At 37.6% G+C, this 20,528-nt stretch overlaps 1 pseudogene; it reads right to left on the reverse strand.

Annotated features, from left to right (window-relative positions):
• Positions 1–1,321: 1,321 nt before the first annotated feature.
• Positions 1,322–2,947, reverse strand: LOC126380924 (uncharacterized; annotated as a pseudogene).
• Positions 2,948–20,528: the final 17,581 nt, after the last annotated feature.

Consider the following 20,528-nt stretch of genomic DNA (forward strand, 5'->3'; position numbering starts at 1 on the left):
TCATGAAATGGTCGATCATTTCATGAAATGGTCAATTCTATGATCTGGCCACGACATATACGTGGCCTGCTCGCGAGTGTCGAGTCCAAACAATTTCTACATTTTAACAAATAATAACAAAATAGCAAACGTTGTGTACAAAAAATTTTAAATTAGGTCATTTTAAAATATTTTTGTACACAACGTGACGCCGACCCCTGTAAGTGTCTTGGACATAAGGGACCGATAAATATTCCTAGGTAATTTCTGCCACTCAATGGAATACATAGGTACTTTATAACGACTGTAAACAGATATTTTTTATTTTTTTTAAATATACCTACTTACTCTCTTTTAATCACATGCTATACCGTTCCTTTTATATAATCCTTAATATTCAAATTAAAAGTACGCAGACGAAGTCGCGGGTACCAGCTAGTAAATGCTATAATCGAGGACAGTAACACTGAAGCTATAATGTTAGGTGATTATAATTCCCACCCGACGACTCGGTTTTATCGTGAGCTACAAAAGTTTTGTGTGGAAAAGGAATGGTTATGTGCGGATATGATCAAACTTGAGAGGTCGCCACGAACGCATACTTTCATCAGTGATGCTAATGGAAGTAAGCGGTGGCTTGACCACTGTTTAGTAAGTAAATCAGCCTGGAATACCATATTAAATATAAACATATTATACGATGTATACTGGTCTGATCATTTTCCGTTACAAATTGAATGCAATCTAGAATTAATTAGAAATAAATTAAATATAAATAATGTAATAATGTAATCTGGGGTTATAGAAAGTCTGAGGAAATTGAGAATTATATGTTAATGTGTAGTAATAACCAGCTGAAAGACATACACTTTCCCTCTCAACTTTATGAATGTGCTGACAAAATGTGTAGTAATGTAAATCATAGAATTATATTAAATAATTTATATCAAAGCATTGTGTGTATTTTGACGCAAGCAGCTGGAGACAGTCGAGAGAGTATTCCAAAGAAAACAGTCAAGAATAAATGTATTATGGGTTGGAATAAGCATGTTTCAGCGGTACATAAACAAGCTAGGTTGGATTACCAAATGTATATCCTATGTGATAAGCCCGACAGCGGGCCTATATTTTGTTTTAAAGGATGGGCGCGGTAATCAAACACGGGATCCAGATAATGACTGCTTTATTATGTCTCTGCATTCGAGGGTGATCACATAATAATTAATTTCATTCTACCTGACATCTTCCTTCTTAAAAACATTTTTTTTTTTAAACATTTTATACTAACAGAAACGTAGCCTCAAACTCTCTAACGATTAATTTTAAACTACATGACATCACATCACCCTTCCTTGAAATAATAATTAAACACATTATTAACATAAGTATGGTTTTTAGAATTTTACTCTTTCGGATCCAAACATATACGCAAGTCCCCATTCGGCTTTTTCACCACTGTAATACTGTTCACCCAGTCTGACGGACCTTCGACTTTTGCAATAATATTTTGTAACTCCATTTCATCCAGTTTTTTCTTTACATCCTCTCTTATCGCAAAGGGCAACTTCCTAGGCGCGTGAACTACTGGCACGGCATTATCATGTATGCGTATTGTATATTTTCCCGGTAGACATCCTATTCCTTGAAATACATCGTTAAATTCCTCAATAAATAACGGGTTCCCTGTACTCGCTTGTGTTAAAGACATAACTCGCCTCACCAAATCTAATTCTATAGAAGCATATTTACCTAAAATCGGAACCGAATCCACTTCTGCTATTTTAAACTCTAAAATATACATTTTGTTTTTATAATAAACGCGTAGATTTATTTTTCCTTTTACATCAATTATTGTACCTGAATATCCATTTAATTTTGTATTTGTTTTCAATAAATCTGATTCTAAAACTCCAATTCTTGACAAATAACTCTGAGGAATAACGTTAACATCCGCACCAGTATCAATTTTAAATGTCACTAGATTATCATTTATCTTTAGTTCAACGGACCAGTCACGGTGATAATTATTATTATTAACGCAATGTATTACCTGTATCGAGTAAACTCCACATACTCGCGCAAAATGGTTTTTCCTTGAACACTTTAGACACGTTTTTCCATAAGCTGGACACTCGTACTTGTTATGCACGCCCCCACAGTGTCCACACGTAATACGGCGAACACCTGCTATAAAGCGTGATTGTTGTGGTGCGGGCGGCGCGGACGGCGGCGACGAGCGCTTCGCACCCAGGCCGCGCGTCACGCCCGATACGCTGCTGCCACCGCGCCCTCGACCGCGCCACGCTCCCCCACAACCTCTCCACGATGATTTCGTCTGGCCTCTTCTCACCATCATTACGTCATCAATCTCACTATCTTTATCTTGTACTTCAAACACGGTCTCAGGTTCCCGTTTTATACTTTGTGAGTACGCCTTAGAAACCACGGCCGCTTGACATATTTCCATAGCTTTCTTCAGGTTTAAATCTTCTTCCCGCAAGAGACGCTCACAAATAGCTGCACTAATCACGCCACAAACTAGTCGATCTTTTATTAATTCATCTTTCAATGTTCCAAACTCACACGTCTGCGCTAATCTACGCAACTCAAATATGTATTGTTCTATTGTATCGTTTTCCTGTTGATCGCGCTTAAAAAACCGGTGTCTCTCCACAGTTACGTTTTTCTTCTTTGTAAAATACCCATCTAATTTTTTCAACACGTCTGCCGCAGTTGTAACTTTCTCCGTTAATTGTTCCAAAATATCGCGACATTGTTCCCCCACAACATGTAATAATATATTAAACTGTCTATCTATCTGCTGGCTTTTTATCAATTTCACACGCTTTACTGTAGATCTCATAACTTCGCTTCCATTTTGACCAATTCTCGCTCAGACCTCCCGACGCTAAGTGAATGCATTTTGATCAAAACAAAACGTAGACGGCGGTGATAATACACTATCCATTATGCTGTTGTTATCACTTATTTAAGGAAACTTAACCGGCTGCGCCATGTTTTAAAGGATGGGCGCGGTAATCAAACACGGGATCCAGATAATGACTGCTTTATTATGTCTCTGCATTCGAGGGTGATCACATAATAATTAATTTCATTCTACCTGACATATTTGAACAAATGAGATTAAGTCGTAAAATATTTAAATCGAGGCTTAAATATTGTCAATGTAACCAAGAACAAATAAAAATGGACATACTAGCTTCTCAACATAATGCAAACAATTTTAGTAAGTTTTGGAAGGGGACTAAAAAGTTAAACAGTAAAGTAAGTTTACCTGTAAGTGTAGATGGTGAAAGTGATCCTGCTTCAATTGCAAATGTTTTTAGGGAACATTTTAGGATTGAGCCGCAGTTGCCGGCCTGCGGGGTGGTCGACCCTGAGCCAAGTCATGTGGAGCAACCCATTAAGATCTCGAGCAAGGATGTTGCCAATGCAATAAAAAACATGAAAAGGGGTAAGTCTCCGGGACATGACGGGCTCAGTATCGAGCACCTGCTGCATGCTGGCCCGCACATTTGTAGAGTGTTGTCTTTGCTGTTCACCCTCTGTGTTCGGCACTCCTACTTGCCGCCGGACTTAATGAAAACTATGGTTGTGCCTCTCGTTAAGAATTTTACGGGTGACATTGCAGATAAAAACAACTACAGACCGATTTCACTGGCGACAGTGATAGCTAAAGTGTTGGATAGGATACTAGACATATATCTTAGTAGTCGCATTTTGTTGCGGGAGGCACAATTTGGTTTCAGAGAGGGTTTATCGACAGAGAGTGCTATTCTTACGCTGAAATATACTGTTAATTATTATGTCAGGAAGAAAACGCCCATTTACGGCTGTTTCTTGGATCTGTCAAAAGCATTTGACCTCGTTTCCTACGACATTCTCTGGCGTAAGCTTAGTGAGGCAGGTGTAACATCTGACGTAATTAGTATCGTTTCATATTGGTATAATAATCAGAAAAACGTAGTGAAGTGGTCGAGTGCTCAGTCAGATGAATATTCTCTTAAGTGCGGTGTGCGGCAGGGCGGTTTAACCTCACCAAGACTGTTTAACCTTTTTGTAAATGACTTGATTGATGAACTCAGCAACATGCATGTCGGTTGCCGTATTGACAACATCTCGGTTAATAATATAAGTTATGCAGACGACATGGTGTTGCTGAGTCCATCCATCAGTGGGTTGAGAAAATTGCTCAAGGTATGTGAAACTTATGCTGTGCAACACGGTTTAAAGTATAACGAAACTAAAAGCGAGTTTCTTCTCTTTAAGGGCAGCAACAAAGAACCTTTGTCTGTACCACCTGTAATGTTGAATGGTGTACCTTTGAGGCGTGTTGCACAGTTTAAGTATCTTGGTCACATAGTGACAGAAGATTTAAAGGATGAGCAGGATATCGAGAGGGAGCGCAGGGCATTGTCAGTTAGAGGCAATATGTTGGCTCATAGATTCGCAAGGTGTACAGTAAACGTTAAACTTACACTTTTCAGAGCATACTGTCAAAGTTTTTATACGTGCGCACTATGGACCAATCTCAAGCTTAAAACTTACAATGCCTTGCGTGTCCAGTATAATAATACCTTCAGGGCCATGTTGCGGCTCCCGCGCTATTGTAGTGCATCAGGCATGTTTGCGGATGCTGGCGTGGATGACTTCTACGCCATCATGCGCAAGAAGAGTGCGTCACTGGTGCGCAGGTTGCGGGGGAGCCCCAACGTGATCCTGAAGATGATCGCGGACAGGATGGACGCGGCCGTTTTCAGGCGCTTCACGGACCTACATATTTATTGTGCGGGCCGGTGAGCTGCCGGTGAGTGGCTTCTCGTTTTCCCGGTGTCTAACTGGGGTATACTCACATTTTATCTTATTTTAAGTATTTTATTTTATTTTTTTCAATATTATTCTTACCTCCTATTATCATATATCTAACATAGTGTGTAAGATTTTCTTTTGTACTAACCATCTATGGACTTTTTTGTCTGCAAATAAATGATTTTTTTTTTTTTTTTTTTTAATTATCACAGGTTAATTTTCTGTATTTAATTTTCTGCCTTCGAAAACCACCAGATCTTTTTATTTTTTGAACTTCGTCCATCTTTCTGCTTGCTTCTATTTCGATTTTATCGTCCAGTGAATAGACTTTTCTTATGTTTTACTTATTGTAGTCAAAAACGAATAAAACAGTCTTGTATAAGAGCAACAAATAATCTTAACTAATCTATTCTCAAAGCTTAGTATTAAAATTGCCTTAAGTATATCTAGGCAATTCATTTTTTACATTACAAGACTAAACTGATACTTCAGTAAATCAATTTAGTTTTATTATTTATTAAGTGAGCCTTCAAATAATCTGAGTAAAGTAAAAATATACTTTTAGACTTAACAGTAGGCTGAGATAAGACTAAATAGTTTTGAGAATACTTAACTTGGTTTTGTGTATTCTAAATTATCTAAAGTAGGATTTGTTGAAAACTATATAGTATTAAAAAAGGAAAAGAATTTATGAAGTCCTAATAAGTCATATTTGATTTCGATAAATCTCACTTTAGCTACAGTTTAGACATATATGACTTAATCACAATTCTTGTTTGCTACTTGGGAGATTACAAGATTTTACTTACATTTTAGCAGGAAAAAAGGTATTTTCTCGAGTTGACATAAATCGAGCTTACCACGCGATTCCAGTTTTCGAAGAGGACATCGAGAAGACAGCGATCATAACGCCATTTGGTTTGTATGAATTTACTCGCTTAAGTTTTGGCTTGCGTAATGCTGCTCAAAGTTTTCAGAGATTTATGAATAATTCTGTGTTGGAAGGCTTAGACTTCCTTTTCTGTTATATCGATGACGTTATAATTGCTAGCGATGACGTAGAACAGCACAAACAGCACTTAAATATTCTTTTTGAGCGATTTGAAAAATTTGGCTTAACCATTAACCTAAGCAAGAGTTTGGAAAGCAAAATATTCAATTTTTGGGTTTTGATGTCTCTACAGAAGGTTTACGTCCGATGAAAGAGAGAGTTACAGCAATTTGTGACTATCCAAAACCAGAAACAGTTGAACAGTTACGCAGATTTTTAGGTACGATCAATTTTTATCGTGCTCATATTCCAGAAGCAGTAAAATTTCAAGAACATTTGAATAAATATTTGCATAAGGCAAAACGTAAAGACAAAACAAAAATTATATGGAATGAACAAAGTAATGAAGCATTTGAACAATGTAAACTTAGCTTACAGAACGCAGTGTACCTACTTATCATTTCGATTAGCAGACGCTAAGTTGGCAATTATGGCCGACGTATCGAATAACAGAATAGGAGCAGTGCTACAGCAAGAGAGTAATGGTATTTTTAAACCGTTAGCTTATTTCTCCAGGAAATTAACTCCTGTTCAGGAAAAGTATAGTACTTATGACAGAGAGTTGTTGGCAGTTTTCGAGTCTATTAGGTATTTTAGAAATTTTGTTGAAGGTCGTACGTTGGTAGTGTATACTGATCACAAACCGTTGACCTTTGCTTTTACTAAGCCATTTAGTGAAAAAGAAACGCCTAGAAGGATTTGTCAACTTATGTACATTAGCGAATTTACAACGGATATTCGTCATGTAATAGGAGAAAAAAGAATGCAGTCGCTGACGCTCTGTCGCGCATAGAGACGATAACATGTCCCACAGCTATAAATTACTCGGAATTAGCTATCACGCAAAAACAAGACCCGGTACTTGCTGAGCTGCAAAACAGGGTAGGTAGCAAGCTTTGTTTTAGAAATATAATGCTACCAGGCGATAATAATTGTATTGTTTGTGAAACCTCTACAGGCAATATTAGACCTTATTTGCCTGAACCATTTCGTCGTATTGCCTTTGACAGTGTACATAATCAAAGTCATCCAGGAGTCCGTACCACTCGTAATATGATGAGGGAAAGATTCTTTTGGAAAAATATGAATATTACTGTTGGTAAATGGGTTAAGACGTGTTTGCATTGTCAGAAAAGTAAAGTAAACAGGCACACTAAGCAATTTCCTAAATCAGCTCGTTTCGAACATATACATGTGGACATAGTAGGTCCGTTGCCCACTACAAGCGATGGTTACAGGTATTTGATAACTATAGTAGATAGGCAAACCGGTTGGCCTGAGGCGATTCCAATCAAAGAAATTACAGCTGAAAATGTAGCGAAATCTATTTATAATGGCTGGATAGTTCGTTTTGGGTGCCCAGTTAGGCTTACGAGTGATCAAGGTTCACAATTTGAAAGTAAATTGTTTTCCAAATTAACTCAGATTTTAGGCATTGATAAAATTCGAACGATCCCTTATCACCCTCAAGGAAATGGGTTGGTGGAAAGGTGGCATCGTTCGTTAATAGCAGCGCTAATGACAAAGTTAGACCATAGTAGTTGGATAGACGAGTTACCAACTGTTTTACTAGGTTTACGGGCAGCCCCTTGCTCGAGGACAAATGTTAGTGCAGCAGAAATGACCTACGGTCAAACTTTACGTCTACCAGGAGACTTCTTTGTAGAAAAGCAAAACATTTGCAACTCGGAAGATTTTGTAGACAAATTAAGGAATCATATTGGGAATTTGAAACAAAAACAGTTTAGTCATCGTAAAGATAAATAATTTTTTGTTCATAAAGACTTCGAGAAATGTTCTCACGTATTTGTTCGGAATTATACTTCGATGTTACATCCTCTAGATTTAACTAACCATGTAGTCCGTTCTTCTATGTACTGCATCGTCACACTGTTCAAAGCATTTAAAAAGTAAAAATAATAAGTACTAATCTCACTCACTCATCCAACTGTCTTACGTTCCCGCTCATTCGTTTTTTGTGTGTTGTATCGTATGCATGTTCGCGATTCACTTCTCGTAAAAACAATTTTATAGTGTTCCTGATATTGTATTCTGTGAGTTTTATAGTTTATCGTGCCTATCTTTACACCTCGAATTGATGTAACATGGGTAAAAGGCGCCATAAGAAAGATCAAAAAGAAATACGACGAAAAATTCGACGACTAGAGAAAAAACTCAGGCGCAATGAAGGTCAGTTCATATAATAAGTATTTAATTTACCCTCAGTTACGAATAACAAAAAGTCTTTGATTTGTTTACATATTAATATGTAACAAGCTTGCCTATCAATGACTGTTAAATTGTACAATCATTTTGCGATAATTCAGAACGGTAGATATTAACTACCTACACATTGTTATCTTTTTTAAATGACGTATTAAGAATTTAATAAGTTATATTTTAACCTGAACCATCTTAACGTGATAACACCTGATGTTACCCAGACGGTAGATAACTTGTTCCCTAACGTGATGATACGCGATATCGTCCCGGAACATACGCTAGTGCTTTCTTAACGTGATAGTACGTGATGCTATCCTGAAAGTAACATTCAACTAGAAATAGGTACTTACGCGCACTAACTCTCGCCTCCGCAGATACGGATCATAGTTCACGAAGCCCCTCTGTCTCCTCCGAGTATGACAATAGATATTGGTCAGCGGATGAAATCGAGGAAGGATATCAAGATGAACCGCTAGACAACGAACATCTAGATATGGAACGGGATGTGTCACCTGTAGTTAATGTACCCTCGCCGCGCCCTTCCTCCTCTCGTAATCTGGACATCGCTCCACCTACAGACGTTACTCTTGACGCTGATGCTCCGGTTCGACCAGCTTCAACACCAGCAGATCCCAGCGAACCATCGACCTCCGCTGTTCCTGAAGAGATATTATGTATGCTTGGTGAAGCAAAGAAAATAGAACAAGCCTTAGGTGAAAAAATTCCTCCCGAAATCTCTGAACGTTGGGGTAAGATTCTATTGGATGGGCTAGCTAAAGAGCAAAAGAATATGTTAACGGAAAAAACGCTAATCCCTGAGAATTTCCTATTAGCTCGAGCACCAAAGCTAAATTCAGAGGTGGTTGCTGTTTTATCTGACGCTGTTAAAAATCGAGACAAGAGATTGGAGAAAGCTCAAAACCAACTCGGTCTCGGTATCGCTGGGCTGGTAAATCTTACAAAAGACTTGATCAATTCCGATATTGATAAACTCAAAAAAGAATCTCTGAAGTTAGTCAACTCTTATTAGACTTACATTATGAAGAGAGTATAAATAGACGAAAATTGATTGTACCATTGCTAGATAAAAAATTTTGGAATACAATTCAAGGTGTCAAACGTGATAATTTCCTATTCGGAGAAAAATTAGGAGATAATATCAAAAACTCGAAAGATATTGAAAAATTTAGTCAACAAATCAAAAAGGCCTCGGTACCCTCGACCTTTCAGAGAAAAACACCAGGGATGATGACGGGAAACATGCGGTTTCCTCCTCGACCACACTCCAACGTGGGCCCGGCGACGCCTGCAGCGGGCCGATATTTCGGCCCTCGCCCTCAAGCACCGGCGAGGAGGAACTACAACTCACCGCCACAACGTGGCAACAAGACTGCTCCGCACAACAAGACCCAAGACCACAGACGCCGATAGAGGTAGGACCACACGCGGGTCGTATACGATTCTTTACTAATAACTGGCTATTATTAACTACTGATCCTGTTGTATTATCCTATGTAAAAGGATACAAAATTCCTTTGAATAGCCATGTTGTGCAGTATACCGAACCAAATAACCCACCATCCCTTAAAAGTGAAATGGATAAAGCAATCCAAAAACTCTTAGATCTTGGGGCAATATCACAGTGCTCGTATCAACCAGGTTAATTCATATCACCTATATTTCTTACACCTAAAAGTACTGGCGGTTTCAGATTCATATTAAATTTAAAGAAATTTAATGAACATGTTAAAAATAACCATTTTAAAATGGAAGACTTACGTACTGCCACAAAATTAGTGACAGAGGGGAATTTTATGGCTACCCTAGACCTCAAAGAGGCCTACTTTTTAGTGCCAATTCATAATTCACATAAAAAATATTTACGGTTTAAATATAATGAATTATTCGAATTCAATTGTTTACCATACGGTCTATGTTCAGCCCCTTATGTTTTCACAAAGCTTTTAAAGCCTATATTATCCTCTTTACGGAACGAAGGACATACAGTAGTAGCGTACCTTGATGACATTTTATGCATCGGTAGTACCTATAAACATTGTCAAAACACAATCAGTGCTGTAATACAAAATTTTGAAAATTTAGGATTCGTTTTTAATTTTGAAAAAAGTAGAATTACTCCAACTCAAAGATGCAAATTTTTGGGACTAGATATAAATAGTCGTTCAATGTGTTTCGAATTACCTGCTGAAAAAACGCTATCAATTTTAAATATGGTCAAAAATACACGTAAAATGTCGTACTTACGAATACGAGAGTTTGCTAAATTTATTGGTACACTGACTGCTGCCTGCCCCGCTGTGGCGTGCGGTTGGGTTTATACAAAACGCTTTGAGCGAGAAAAACACTTAGCTCTTCTTAAATCCAAAGAAGATTATGATTCAAAAATGTTATTAAAAGATTATCTACAGGAAGACTTTGAATGGTGGGCCCACATTGACAGCAAAAACAAAAATAAAATTTGTAAAGGTAATTTTCAACTAGAAATATTCACTGACTCATCGTTAACTGGTTGGGGTGCCGCGTGCGGCAGTCACGTGACTAGAGGCTACTGGTCTGCTGAAAATAAACATAACATTAACTACCTCGAGCTACTGGCAGCCTTCTTGGGTTTACAGTCATTTTGTAAAGATTTAAAACATATCGAAATTCTACTCCGGATTGATAACACCACTGCAATCCCTTACATTAACAGAATGGGAGGAATACATTTACCCACCTCAACAATTTAGCTAGAAAAATTTGGCAGTGGTGTGAAGAACGAAACATCTTCATTTTTGCGTCATATATAAAATCTCGAGACAACGGTGATGCAGACCGGGCTTCTAGGCACGTTAATGTAGATACAGAGTGGTCCCTCCATCCAAATTATTTTCATGATATAGTAAACAAGTTTGGCCGGCCACAGATTGATTTATTCGCTTCACGCCTCAATTACAAATGTAAACGATATACACTTCTCATCAAAAAAATCGAAACACCTTGCAAGTTTACGTTTTGTCAGGATTATCAGAAAAATGTGTACATTTAGGAATAAATGTTAAATGTCTTTTAATAGTGAGTAATATGAGCTTATCAAATCTTAATGTTAATGTTCTAAATTTAAATGAATTTTTCATAGGTTTCGTATTTTGTTAAATGAGTCATTTTTATTCCGTATGGAGTATAAAGGAAATGGATAAAACAACACGTAAATGAAAAAAAAAGCTAAAAAACGTTTATTTAATAACTTGTATTCCCTCCCCGAGCTCTAATTACTGCTTCCATACGGTTCTTCATCGATCGGATGAGAGTCACGATCACATGCTGTGGTATATTGTCCCATTCCTCTTGGATTGCATCTTGCAGCTGGCTAAGTGTTTCTGGGGCAGGATCTCTTGCTCGAATTCGTCTCTTTAATTCATCCCACAGATGTTCAATGGGATTCATGTCCGGGCTTCTTGCTGGCTGTAGTGTATTGACTATTTGTCTCGTGCGCATACGTCACGAGTAACTAGGAGGGGCGGTCAGTCGATGTCAGACCGCTGCGCAGACTAGTTGTATGGTGGTGCGCTGTCGAGCCAATCTTCTATTTATATTTACGAACGTGTGCATCGTGGGTGGCATTCGCGACCCTACATGTGGCGACGAGGAAGAAAGTGAGTACCTACTTAACTCGAGATTATTTTCTTCCATATTACTTACTATAAAAAAGGGGGAGGAAACCCACATTTGAAGTAAATTGCTCATTACCATATTCTACTAATCTATTTCCTTATGATAGAAAACAATAATTGTTATTGGAAAGTGAATAACGAAATAATTAGGCTCCTTCCGACACAAAGTTAAACAGAAAAAAACTACATTGTGTTACGCGGTGGAAGCAAAACTAAGCTTTTTAAAAACTAACTTAAATTTATTACACAAGAAATAGAAGAAATAGATGTTAACAGTCAGAAATTCGGGATAAGAGTGAGCGCAGGATACAGGAACATCTGGTTTTTATAGGAAGGGATGTTTACATAGGAACTTATTTATTAATGATACTTAGGACAAAGTTCTGTGGGAATAACATACAAAATTACTTAATGACATGCTTATCTCTAATTACTAATGTATAGGGTCATAATGTCCATAACACCTCCCCCCTTAGAACAAAGATTGGGCGGTTTTGCCCAATGTTTGAGGTAGAGATGTTGTAGCTTCGACGTCTTCGTCTTCGGAGATGCATGTTGTGTTCGGAGATGATAGCGCCAATGACACGCGTCGGCCGCTGTTGGACCGATCGAAACAATTGTTAAAAATTTGTATGCAGCCACTCCGATGGCTGTCGGGTTGTCGTCTTGTAGATGTTCTTCTTCTTAATAAATGTAGAGGCGTACAACGCCATAACTTGTATATGAGGTAAATGAGCATAATTGAACCCATAAGATAACTAAAGATGGATAGCTTGCTGGAGTGTTGTTCAAATAAAGATGCTTTTGATTTTAAATCTTTGGAATATTTTTCTAGTTCATCTCTCACTGTATGAAGAGAATCTAATGGGATATTGTTGATTCTTAACTGTAGCAATTCCGGTGGCTCGGGGATTTCTTTCATTGTTTTACAATCTTCTTCGAGATTCACGGTAACTACAGGATGGGTGACGTTTGCAGTAATTTCTTCAGTAGCTGACAGAGTCACGATCGCTGTAAACACTTTACACCCTGGGTTAATTGAAATGATTCCGACTCCTTCAAGTTCGTGGTGGGTAGTTTGATCGTTACACTGTAGGACACATGGTGTTTTTCTTCGTAATATGTATATCCATTGATTATTTGTTAGAGGTTGGAATGAGTTGATGTGGGCCGCAAATGTGGTGACTTCGCAGATTTCGGGTCGAGTCTTGCTGGTACTAAGCAGGATCGCCATTTCACATATCGGTCTGGTATTGTAATTATATACTGGGAGTTTGTGGCAGACAATCTTCTCGAATGCGTAAGTTTTACAGCTGTCCAGTGAGTTGATGTTGACATATTGTTGCCGCGTGGAGCTAGTGGCAAGGTATGTCTGCTCAGGTAGGATAGTGGAATAAAGGGAGGAATTGGTATGTGGAATTGGAACAGAGAATAGGTGATATATGGTGAACTTATCATTTCTTATTAAAGGAAAATCTAATACATATACTAATTTATTCATATATATATATGAAGTTATGGTAGAGGACTCTAGAATACTGTGGATGTTTGATGGTGTAACAGGTGCAACAAACTTCTTGTCGGTTCTAGCGTGATTAGATGTTAAGAGTTCTTGATATAGACGGTCTGTCGAGATAATTGAGGGATGAATCGTTCCAGATTTAATAAATAGAATACTAGTCATTATGTCATCTAGTTCCTGTTCTAGTGATATGACTGCTTCTAGAATTTGTATAGCAGTAACAGAGATTTCTTCACTTATTTTTAAATCGAAAATTATTTTGTTGGTTTGGTTGAGATATGAGCTAATTTTATTTAGGTTTTCGTTCATGAGATGTTCGTCGTACGATATCTTGAATATGGATTCATTGAAGTTCGAGATAGTTGAGGAGACGATCTGAATTTGTTGTTTTAATATATCCGAAGTGTCTATCTGTTGTTTTTCTAAAAGATTTATGCACTCATCATAGTGTTTCGCATCTTTCGCATCAGGTGTACCTATCAACCATTTTAGTAATGAGCTTAAACCATCCAATAATTCACGTTTTACACGCTTGTTACTAGTATAGTAAGATAATTCTATAAGTCGGGAATCAATTCTTTTTAAATTAATTTCTAGAAAGGAACTCGTAGTCATTGTGCTTGGTAATTGGTTCTTATTAGCAATTAATGATTTATAGTTATGGGCAAGTCTTTTTAATGAATCTCGGGACAAGAAAAGGGGTTCGAGGTTTCGATATACAACTAGTTTCCATGATGATTCAGAAACCACCAGCGTTCCTTCTTCTTGATAGTACAATCCAGATTGGTTAGGAAGAGGAGAAGATAGGGTATCCCCAACAACTAAAGTTGCGGAGTACCTGAAATAGAAAACTAACGGTATAGAGATGCTGGATACTTATTTTGAAGTGTTACTAAACCTATAGTGATTTTAATTGAGTTAGACCACAGAATTAGAAGTGGATTTAAGTTTTGTAAAATAATTTTTAATTAGAATGTATAATTTATAGATAAGGACATAAAATACCAACTTAATTAAAGAGCAAACGATAAAACTAATATAAGGATTGTTCATGATTTTACTCGCAGTGGAAATTTCAGGATTTTTAGGATCATTAGAAGCTGAAGATGAATTAACCCTGGTAACAAAATAAGAGAACTTGAGATAAAGACTTAGATATAATTATGATTGTATGGGCTTAGTTACTAAAATTTGTATATTTAGAATAGGAAAGTAAAAATTGTAAAATATAAGTATCTATGTACAGCATGCAATGTGAATGTTAGTCGCCTTGTACGACACGCTAGTTCACTAACGTTAGCGCTATTCTGAACCCGGCCGCTACACGGGGAAGTGAATTCTAATTGAACATTCTTCCGTCCGCGGTCTCGCAGTGTGGTCGTGCGCATGGGCTCTGTTGTTCCTTTAATAGTTGCTAAACAGTGATTGGTTACAAGTTAAAAATCCTATTTCTTGTCGCACATTAGTGGCTTATATGGACCTTACTCCCCTCGGGGGTTGTGTGAAGAGGATAGTTATATTTTGTGCGGTCGCTGACATCGAAACTCCGAAAAAGAAATTGTTGATAGGTTGCTGTGTGCGAGAATCGATCCGGGTTCCGCCGGGTCGCGGCTTTGCTACGCTGCCGCTGGACCATAGCTATTACTCATCGGACGGCGAATTACGCATACGTATCTAACTGCAGTCACGAGGCGATGCGGTGACTAATTACACTGCTACAACGTTCGTCACGACTACGCATCTACTACGCAACTACGTATACTAATGATACCTGCCTATTCGTAATAACTTGAAATTGCCTTATTAAGCAACGAATTTTGTATAGTTATTGAATATGGCTTGTGTAAAACGTACTCCCCCGAGCACCAAGAAGTGTGAAACCACAATTAATAAAACTGCATCGGAGCCTAATCTACCTACTTCCCCGATCCAGTTGGAGACACCATCTACGGGAGTAACTATACGAAATAAAAGATTGCGACCAGAGGATTTCGGTTCACCAACCGAACGCCATAGCTATTTAGATGAAATCAGAGGAATGTTTCGATCCCTAATGAAGGAACAAGAAGAAAAGTTTTCTGGATTAACCAAAGAAATCACGGAAATAAAACAACAAAATGTGGAAATTAAGAAAACAAATGCTGATATACAAAAGTGGATGGAATTTAGTAACGGTATGTATGAGGAAATGAAAAATCGTATTGACGTGCTAGAAAAATACAGACAGAAAGATCAGGAATACATAAAAAGTTTGGAACAGAAGATAAAAGATAATGAACTTTCTTCTCGTTCTTCTTGCCTTGAATTTAGAAACATCCCGCAGAAGGATAACGAGTCCTCAAACGAATTGTTGACCAGTATTTGTTCGATCGGAAAAACCCTAGGCACAAATATCTCACCATCTGATATACGGGATGTCTACAGACTACCAACAAAACCCGGTAACGAAAAACCTATTGTTGCGGAATTTGGTTCTGTACATATGAAAGATAACTTGCTATCTGCAGTCAAATCTATACTTATAATAAATCTGTAGAGAGGTCAATTCTGTACATTAAATATTTTTTCAAAATAACTATCAGGGGGTGATAAGTGGTCGATACTGATGCCAAAAATGCAATCAGTAAAATTTTTGTCTGTCTGTCTGTCTGTCTGTCTGTCTGTATGTTCCTTATAGAAACAAAACCTACTGGACGGATTTTAATGAAACTTGGTACAATTATTCTTCACACTCCTGGACAGGTTATAGTTTACTTTTCATCACGCTACAATCAATAGGAGCAGAGTAGTGAAGGGAAATTCTTTTGTATGAAAAATCTAAACCACTCAAGTTAGACGTTTGAAATTTGGCATGCAGGTACCTTAGATACCGTAGAGGTATACTAAGAAAGGAATTCCCGAAAATCCTACGGGAACGGGAATTAGCGGGAAAATCCTTTTGTATGAAAAATCTAAACCACTCAAGTTAGACGTTTGAAATTTGGCATGCAGGTACCTTAGATACCGTAGAGGTGTACTAAGAAAGGAATTCCCGAAATTCCCACGGGAACGGGAATTAGCGGGAAAATCCTTTTGTATGAAAAATCTAAACCACTCAAGTTAGACAATTGAAATTTGGCATGCAGGTACCTTAGATACCGTAGAGGTGTACTAAGAAAGGAATTCCCGAAATTCCCACGGGAACGGGAATTAGCGGGAAAATCCTTTTGTATGAAAAATCTAAACCACTCAAGTTAGACGTTTGAAATTTGGCATGCAGATACCTTGAGTACCGTAGAGGTGCACTAAGAAAGGAATTCCCGAAATTCCCACGAGAACGGGAATTAGCGGGAAAATCCTTCTGTATGAAAAATCTAAACCACTCAAGTTAGACCTTTGAAATTTGTCATGCAGGTACCTTAGGTACCGTGGAGGTGCACTAAGAAAGGAATTCCCGAAATTCCCACGGGAACGCGAATTAACGGGAAAATCCTTTTGTATGAAAAATCTAAACCACTCAAGTTAGACGTTTGAAATTTGGCATGCAGGTACTTTAGTAAACTTAAAGCTTAGTTGCAACAGGATATTACAAAATTCCCACGGGAACGGTAGTTAGCGGGAAAATCCTTTTGTATGAAAAATCTAAACCACTCAAGTTAGACAATTGAAATTTGGCATGCAAGTACCTTAAGTACCGTAGAGGTGCACTAAGAAAGGAATTCCCAAAATTCTCACGGGAACGGGAATTAGCGGGAAAATCCTTTTGTATGAAAAATCTAAACCACTCAAGTTAGACGTTTGAAATTTGGCATGCAGATACCTTAAGTACCGTAGTGGTGCACTAAGAAAGGAATTCCCGAAATTCCCACGAGAACGGGAATTAGCGGGAAAATCCTTTTGTATGAAAAATCTAAACCACTCAAGTTAGACGTTTGAAATTTGGCATGCAGGTACTGTAGTAAACTTAAAGCTTAGTTGCAACTGGATATTACAAAATTGCCACGGGAACGGTAGTTAGCGGGAAAAAACATTTGTATGAAAAAATCAAATCTAAATAAAAGGAGAAACTGACTGACTCAGTGACTGACATATATCAACGCATAGCCTGAACGGCTAAACGTAGGCATTTGAAATTTGGAAGGGACATAGCTTAGGTACCGTAGAGGTGCACTAAGAAAGGAATTCCCAAAATTCTCACGGGAACGGGAATTAGCGGGAAAATCCTTTTGTATGAAAAATCTAAACTACTCAAGTTAGACGTTTGAAATTTGGCATGCAGATACCTTAAGTACCGTAGTGGTGCACTAAGAAAGGAATTCCCGAAATTCCTACGAGAACGGGAATTAGCGGGAAAATCCTTTTGTATGAAAAATCTAAACCACTCAAGTTAGACCTTTGAAATTTGTCATGCAGGTACCTTAGGTACCGTGGAGGTGCACTAAGAAAGGAATTCACAAATTCCCACGGGAACGCGAATTAACGGGAAAATCCTTTTGTATGAAAAATCTAAACCACTCAAGTTAGACGTTTGAAATTTGGCATGCAGGTACTTTAGTAAACTTAAAGCTTAGTTGCAACAGGATATAACAAAATTCCCACGGGAACGGTAGTTAGCGGGAAAAAACATTTGTATGAAAAAATCAAATCTAAATAAAAAAGAGAAACTGACTGACTCAGTGACTGACATATATCAACGCATAGCCTGAACGGCTAAACGTAGGCATTTGAAATTTGGAAGGGACATAGCTTAGGTACCGTAGAGGTGCACTAAGAAAGGAATTCCCGGAATTCCCACGGCAACGGAAATTAGCGGGAAAATCTTTTTGTATGAAAAATCTAAACCGCTTAAGTTAGACGCTTGAAATTTGGCATGCAGGTACCTTAGTTAACTTAAAGCTTAGTTGCAACAGGATATTGCAAAATTCCCACGGAAACGGGAGTTAGTGGGAAAAAAACATTTGTATGAAAAAATCGAAACCGCGTAAGATAGATATTTTCAATTCAATTAAATTATTTATTGCATTCCATGTAGTACAATAGGGTGTTACATAGGCATAGGAACTAAAACATGGACCCTATAGGGCACAGCAACGTTGAAGGGAAGAGAGGAAGTGTGTATTAAAATTAAAACTCAATGAACAATCAATTAAAAAAAAAACAATTCAATCAATTGATTCAATCTAGCACGCATGCATACCTTAGTAAATATAAAGTTTATTTTTGGCTGTATTTTGAAAAATGGGAGTTATTGGGAAAAAAAAATGTACTTATGAAAAAATCTAAACTGCATAAGTATGCACTCCCACACACACAAAGATCTCTCTCTTATATAACACGCCACGCGGACGAAGTCGCGGGCAAAAGCTAGTCATTTAATAAAAGCAAGCCTTCCAATGAAAAACTAAACACTGAAATACTCTGTATACCCGGTAAGCGCACTCCGGTCTACGTTGCTGAATACCTACCACCCAGTATGAAAAGAACCTTCTACTTGGCACGGCAATTTGCTACTCAGAATGATTATAAGTACTGCTGGGTAATAAACGGAAAGATTTTTCTACGCAGGGAGAATGGAAGCGAGTTATTTCGGATCACATCGGAACAATGCCTACAAAAATTGCCACGCAATCGTAATTTATTGGCGTTATAATTGTAAATCTTTACTATATTGTTATGGTATTAGGAGTCATCTGGTAGTTACATTTTGTTTACACATGAACCAACACTTACATTATAATTATATAATACATACAATTCACACATCAATACTCAAGTACCGTTTTAGATATACACATTCATACATATATTACACATACATACATAAAAACCATAATCTTGGCAAACATGAATCCCTGGAAACATTTATGACATTGATTGTAATGATTTCACTAATATTTATAAACTTTACAAATGGCTAACACCAATACAAATAGTTTTATTCCCGAATTAGACAGCTTATCCATAGCTGACGTATACACCTGTCTTCCGGAGGATTGTACGAAATACATTGACCCGTGCGATTATTCTTTAAAAATAGTTCATCAGAATATATGTAGTGTTAATAAAAACTTAGACAGCTTTTCCGTAATGTTAGAAACTACATCTATGTCTTGTGACATTATTGCCTTATCCGAGTGTTGGTTAAGTAAAGTTGATAGTATGCCATTGCTGCAGGGGTACACACCGCACACGTCCGATGATGCGAAAAATCAAAATGACGGCGTTGCTGTGTATGTAAGAAATGGCTTACAATTTAAAATCACAAAACCAGTGTTTTCAGAAGCTAGTTGCGTCATGTGTACCACTGGTGGTGTTGCTGTAGTAGTAATCTATCGCTCCCCTTCGCATAGGGATATAGATCCCTTCATAAATGATCTGGATAACCTTTTAGGTACTACAAAATCCTATAAAAATCTCTTAATCATAGGTGATATAAATATAGGGATTACTTCGGAAGGAGGACATACACAAAAGGACAGGTATCTAACTCTGATGTCATCCCATGGACTACTACCGGCGTACGATACCCCTACTAGACTTGAAAGCTGCTTAGATCATGTATTCCTACGCTGTCTCAATAAACCAATAATTTTCAAATTACAAACCCAAATAACAGATCATATCCCAGTAATAGCATGTCTAAGATTTTCTCCACAAAAAACAAACATTACATCAAAACGTACTGTCATTGACTACGCAACTATAGAGAGTGAGATCAAAAATATGGATTTCTCTCATATCATGATGGACAATGATGCAAATAGTGCAGCTGATGGTCTGATAGGGATGATCGCACCGGTTATACAAAAAAACACTAAAGAAGTCAGTATACCTAGAAGAAAGTTAACACTAAAACCATGGATCACTCCAGGTTTACTGAGGTGTATTCGACATAGGGATAAACTACATAAAAAATCCAAATCAAAACCGGATGATAACATATTGAGGATAAGCTACACGCGGTATAGAAACTTTTGTAACAAACTACTACGTAAAATTAAAATACAATACGAACGTGACGAGTTTGCCAAAGCCAAAAACAATGCTAAAGCTACATGGGACGCATTAAAAAGGGTAGCTCTTCTTCAAAACAAAAAATCTTCTCCTCTAGCTGCTTTGTTCACTTTGGGGAACAGTCCTAAAGCATCTCTTAACAAAATAAATTACTTCTTTACTAACATAGGCAAAAAGCTAGCTGATAAAATACTCTCATCTATACCTTCCGTTCCACCGGCACACCCACATTTGCATGTTGAAAACTCCCTGTGCA

The sequence above is a fragment of the Pectinophora gossypiella genome, unplaced genomic scaffold, assembly GCF_024362695.1.
Source record: "Pectinophora gossypiella unplaced genomic scaffold, ilPecGoss1.1 Pgos_31, whole genome shotgun sequence".
Classification (NCBI taxonomy): domain Eukaryota; kingdom Metazoa; phylum Arthropoda; class Insecta; order Lepidoptera; family Gelechiidae; genus Pectinophora; species Pectinophora gossypiella.